The following is a 6,126-nucleotide window of genomic DNA, read 5'->3' as shown; positions in this document are numbered from 1 at the left end:
TGTGTAATCAGTTCGATAATATAACTTGAAATACTGCATCTCCAAGAGTATATCCAAAGCAATGTTACGAATTAAGCAATGTTTGTTCAGGTCCGCTTAAGATTTGGCAAAATATTACCAGAGACCTATTATGTAACAAATGTGTCCGAAATAATAGAATCAAAACGATTTAGAGTACCAGCACTACTGAAGTGTTACACGAGTTTGCCAGATTTGTAGTAAGAAAATCCCCCATCTAAAAAACAGTACAGTTCTAACATTTATTTGTTAAACGTATATTAATTAAATTACACATCTGTAGTGACGTAATTTAGAAAGAAAAAAACCAATCGGTGCTCGTTTTGCTTATTCGCCAAAAATTAGACTGTTGGTAACTCACATACACACACACACACACACACACACACACATATTTTCGGAACCGCTTGTCCCATACGGGGTCGTGGGGAACCGGAGCCTACCCGGTAACACAGGGCGTATAGCCAGAGGGGGAGGGGACACACCCAGGGCGGGACGCCAGTCCGCCGCAAAGCACCCCAAGCGGGACTTTAACATAGCTGACAAAATATTTTTTTTAGGAGCTCAGCTATCATAGTTCCCGTGTGCAACATGGTGATACGCTAACAAAGATACTGGTACACTGATGGGCCAGTACCCTGGTAGTATGTCACACTGACACGTTGTTCACAGAACCGTTCCCATTGACGTGAATAAAAAAATATAAATAGGTAAATAATTTAAAGTAGTTTAGCATACAAACCAATAACTTCAACTGAATAAATATTTATTTTCCGGGTGAATTTAACGTTTTCCTTTAGTAAACGTGGGGATTGATTTTAATTAAAGAAAGATTTCATAAATTCTTAAGACGTAATGCTGGCAAACTGCTTTCGTTTTCGGGGTCATATTTTTTTATTTTTTTGCAACACTAACTATGTTATACATACCTTCAAAACATTCTACTGTAATATTCTGCATTGTGTAGTTTATTATAAAATAAATAAACTTGGAGAGCATGTATGATGTTGTTTTTATTTTGCCGCCATCTTAGCACAGCTCTCCCGCGGACTTTACGACTTCTGGGTAATGTAGTCTTTCACTGCAAGTATTTTACCCACTGCAGCAACTTCCAACGTTTTTCAGAATAACTAGCCAGCTTCACCTTGTCAGCAGTAATGGGTCAAATGTTGAAAGAAGTGAAAGATGCCTTGACATTGCAGGCTCACCACATCAACTGCAGTTTCCCCACAAGATTTTGATTATGTTACTATGTGGGTGGTGCAGCTGAGAGGTCTAGTTGGAGAATTTACCCTTTGTAAAAAGCAAATTGATGATGGCGGTTGGTCACATCTAAATGAGAGGAGACAAAAACTAATGTGTGCCAATGCCCAAAGATGTGCTTGAAGCACACAACATGCTTAGAGAACCTACAAGAAGACTACCAGTCTTCTCAGGTAACTTGTAAATGGACCTGTAATACTATTTGTATCCACAAAAATAATTGCCTTTGCTTCATATTCATTTGATGTTCAGGTAACCTGCTATGAATTCTGAGGATTTTTAAATGTTTTGGGTATGAATTAAAAGCCAAAATGTATAGAAGAAGAACTGTACACTCACATGTACTAACACAAGACATATCCAGTATTTACTGTTGTGTTGAATTTATCGTGTATATTTGAATTTGTCAGGGGGTGTGGTAGCGCAGTAGGTTGGACCACAGTCCTGCTCTCTGGTGGGTCTGGGGTTCGAGTCCCTCTTGGGTGCCTTGCAACGGACTGGCGTCCCGTCCTGGGTGTGTCCCCTCCCTCTCCAGCCTTACGCCCTGTGTTGCCGCGTAGGCTCCGGTTCCCCGCGACCCCGTATGGGACAAGCGGTTCTGAAAATGTGTGTGTAAACAAAGCTAAATCTGTGACAGAAGATATGGGTACAATTCAAAAAGGAGAGTTGAGCCTTGCTCCCTTTGGGGGCCTCAGATCACTGGGGTCAAAGGATGCACTAGTCCAGTAAGTGGAAACTTCTTTTTGGGGTAGACTGAATACCACATGAAAAACAGTCTTCATGTTAGGGATAAATCTCACACATTTTTCAGTTAAACAATACACACACACACACACACACACACTTTCAGAACCGCTTGTCCCATACGGGGTCGTGGGGAACCGGAGCCTAACCCAACAACCCAGGGCATAAGGCTGGAGGGGACACACCCAGGACAGGACGCCAGTCCGTCAACAAGGCACCCCAAGCGGGAATCGAACCCCAGACCCACCAGAGAGCAGGACTGCGGTCCAACCCACTGTGCCACCGCACCCCCAATTAAACAATAATGCCATTTAATAAATCATGGGTAATTACCCAAGGGACAGAACTTTCATTTCTACTTTCATCATTTAAACATTTAAGTGAATGTTTTAATTGCCCTGGATGACCACACTCACCTTACATAGTCATTTCAGGGTGTTCATGTCTGTGGAAGGGTTCAACACCCTTGGACATGTTAAGGAGACAAGTACTTATTGCTGTCAATTTGGAGACAAGTCTGCCAAGAAGTCACTGAAAACAAGTGAGCTACAACAATTTTTAAAGTGAGCCTTTCTGAACCAAGAACTTACGATGACAGGATTATTTGGTTTTGGAAAAACTGCAACTGATGCTGAAGATAAGGTCATGTAAATGAAACATAGATGATCCCAAGACTTACAAATTCATACATCGATCAGCCATGACATTAAAACAACCTGCCTAATATTTTGTGGGTCTGCAACAATCTTTAGGTAGGTAGTGTGTGTCAAAGTAACATCTACATGAATGCCAGGACCCAAGATTTCCCAGAACAACATTGCCCAGAGCATCACACTGCCTCCACCAGCTTGCCTTCTTCCCATAGTGTATCCTGCTGCCATCTCTTCCCCAGGTAAACAACGCGCATAATTTAAAAGAAAACGTGATTGATCAGACCAGGCCATCTTCTTCTATTGCTCTATGATCCGGTTCTGACGCTCACATGCCCATTGTTGGCACTTTTGGTGGTAGACAGGGATCAGCATGGGCACTCTGACCGCTCTGCGGCTATGAAGCAAGCTGTGATGCATTGTGTGTTCTGATACCTTTCTATCATGGCCAGCACTAAGGTTTTCAGCAATTTACTACAGTAGGTCTTCCGTGGGATTGGACCAGAGGGGCTAGCCTTTGTTCCCCCCACACATCAATGAGCCTAGGCGCCAATGACCCTGTCCCCAATTCAACAGTTGTACTTTCTTGGATCACTCTTGGTAGATACTAACCATTGCATAACACCCCACAAGACCTGCTGTTTCAGAGGTGCTCTGAGCTGGTGTTTAGCCCTTACAATTTGGCTTTTATCACAATTGCTCAGATTCTTACACTTGCCCCTTTTCCCTGCTTCCAACATATCAAATTCAAGAAGTGACTGTTCACTTGCTGCCTAATATAATCCCACCCCTTGACAGGTGCCATTGTAACGAGATAATCAATGTTATTCACTTTACCTGTCAGTGGTTTTAATGTTGTGGTTGAATGGTGTACTGATTGTTCAGTGACACAGCTGGCTTTGCACCTTCTTCGATAAGTGCCCTTTCTGTTCGGCTGTACTGCACTTAGCTCAGGGGATGTTCAAATCCTTTAAATAACAGTGTGGTAGAGCATCCAAGTTTTTACAGTACTTCAGGTTTACAGCATACAGAGACATAACCAGTAAATGTAAGATGAAATGTTCATAATTCCCTTGATCAACATCAGATTAATCTGTTTGGCTATGTCAAGGACTTGGTTCATTCTGCAGTCATGCTCTTTTTGTAGATTCTACATACTAATGTCCCTGTGGCATACCTGGGCTGATGGAGAGGGGGGAGGAGAGAAGGAGGAACTCGCCACACCTGGGGCTAATAATTTCCTCTATTTTAACCAATGCCCAAGAGTGAAGGATGAAGATGGAACTAGACACATGACAAGCCCACTGTGAACAAGGAGTGCATCTGAACCTGCATAAGCCCAAGGAAACCCCCCCTTCTCTGTACCGTTTACTGCTCCCTCCCCTGTGACCCATTCCGCTGTCTACAACAACTTTAAATAAAAAGAGCACGAACACAGATCGGCTGTCTCCTGCGTCATTCAATTCAATTCATTTTTATAGAGCACTCTTCTCATGCAGTGACATAGAGCACTCTAACACAGGCATAAGGCAAGAAAAACAAATATGTGTCACAGTGTCCCCTCATTGTTTCTATTCCTGGAAAAATTTCAAAGATTATGTACCTTCTTATGACATTTCCAGTCTCGAAATCCCTTATGGATGCCAAAGACATCTAAATCTGCCTACAAGAATGTTGAAAGCATACGGTTTGGACAGTTTCTCTTGCTGCTTCATCTCCGTAACAATGAGGATGCATCCATGATAACGAACTCCTTAGGATCAGTTAGATTTGTCATGATTTTCTTCCCTTGTAGGTAGCTTGAAACATTCTCCTGTAAGAATTGTGGTATACAGGTGCATGCCACCTTTTTATGAAATGGCCAGATGGGGAACAGTGGCACATTGGTTTTGGGTTACTTTTATTCATTATTCATGAGGTCTGCATGAATTCTTGAACTTTTGCAAAATGGTCCTTTAGCCATCATATTATTTTAATGATCTTTTAAAATCTAAGGTAATGGGGTTAAATTATTTATGACCCAAAAAGTGTAATGTCAAAAAATACAATGTGTAAAATACATGGACATATTTTACATAACATCCAAACATGGCGGTGGATCTCAATAGCAGAGCGTACATACAAGCGCACAGTCCAAATCAACACAAACACAGAACGATGAGACACCCAGAGCATTCTGACAGTAAGTGAAATGGGTTTACGCACATGAGACTAATGCACAAAGACTGGATATGGACAGAGTTCAATTACAAGAGCTGGGCAGAAGCCCACAGGGATGACCCTTCTGAGGAAAGTAGTAAAGCACTTATCAAGAATCCCCAAACCACCTATGTGACCTCAGCCCTTTTATAAGGCTGGGAGCAGGTCATCTGCTCAATTGGGATCAGGTGTGCTGTTGTCTCAAGTGGCCATGACAATGTTTGAATTCCCTTAGAATTCAGCAAGCAATGAAGGTAAGCCCATCCTCAATTTTTTATCAAGCTTTGCTTTAAATAATGGGAAAATATATTGCAGGATAAAAATCTTGAGATGAAATGGCTAACAATTTGAGAAATGGTGCAGTGTGAAAAAATACAGAACACAGTTCATGACCCCTAAGTACAAAAATGGACAATGTGAATTAACCTAGACTGATTAGTTATGCAAGAGATTGTACAGTGTAATTACACAGCTGAGAGAGCAATTTAACATAAATGAAATCTAGAAGTCTGCTGTAGACCTTTGTTCCACTGGGGCTTCACCAAATCAGGAATTATAACAAAAAATTAAAATGAACAAATTACCTAGGCATTTAAACACAAAACCAACTAGAACAGATATAATTTTAGACCCAGAAGAAGTAATTCTGGGAACAACAAAAACAACAGTGTCTCAAACTTGGACAAGAATATCATTGCAAAGGACAACTGAATTAGGACAATTTGGCACAACTTTTATCACAAAACACCCAGAACAGAAGTCATGTGCTTCTTTCACCTGATATAGGACAACTGCCAAATGAGGTCAAAAGTAAAACAAAACAGTTCCAAAGTGAAAACTTCCCAGATAATACTTAGCTTGTCAGGCTACCACATATCACATTTCTAGCATGCTTTTAAAATGACCAGTCCAATGACCATAAACCTGATGACTGTTCAATATACGTATGCTCATGTATATTAAACAAACATTTACTAAGATATACATTACATACCACAGCTCAGCTTTGATTACAACCAGTTACATTTTACAGCACTCAGTTTACATGCTTATTTACATTTACTCATGCACCTGAAGCCCCCTCCAAAGTGAGTGTTTAGCTTCTCCCAATGATATATACAAATTGGTAATTTTTACTGGAGCAATTCAAGATAAGTACCTTGGTCAAGGGGGTGTGGTGGCCCAGTGGGTTGGACCACAGTCCTGCTCTCCGGTGGGTCTGGGGTTCAAATCCTGCTTGGGGTGCCTTGTG

The sequence above is a fragment of the Scleropages formosus genome, chromosome 8 (genome assembly GCF_900964775.1).
Source record: "Scleropages formosus chromosome 8, fSclFor1.1, whole genome shotgun sequence".
Taxonomy (NCBI): Eukaryota; Metazoa; Chordata; class Actinopteri; order Osteoglossiformes; family Osteoglossidae; genus Scleropages; species Scleropages formosus.
The sequence above is the reverse complement of the archived record's forward strand: the minus strand, read 5'-3'. Positions refer to the sequence as shown.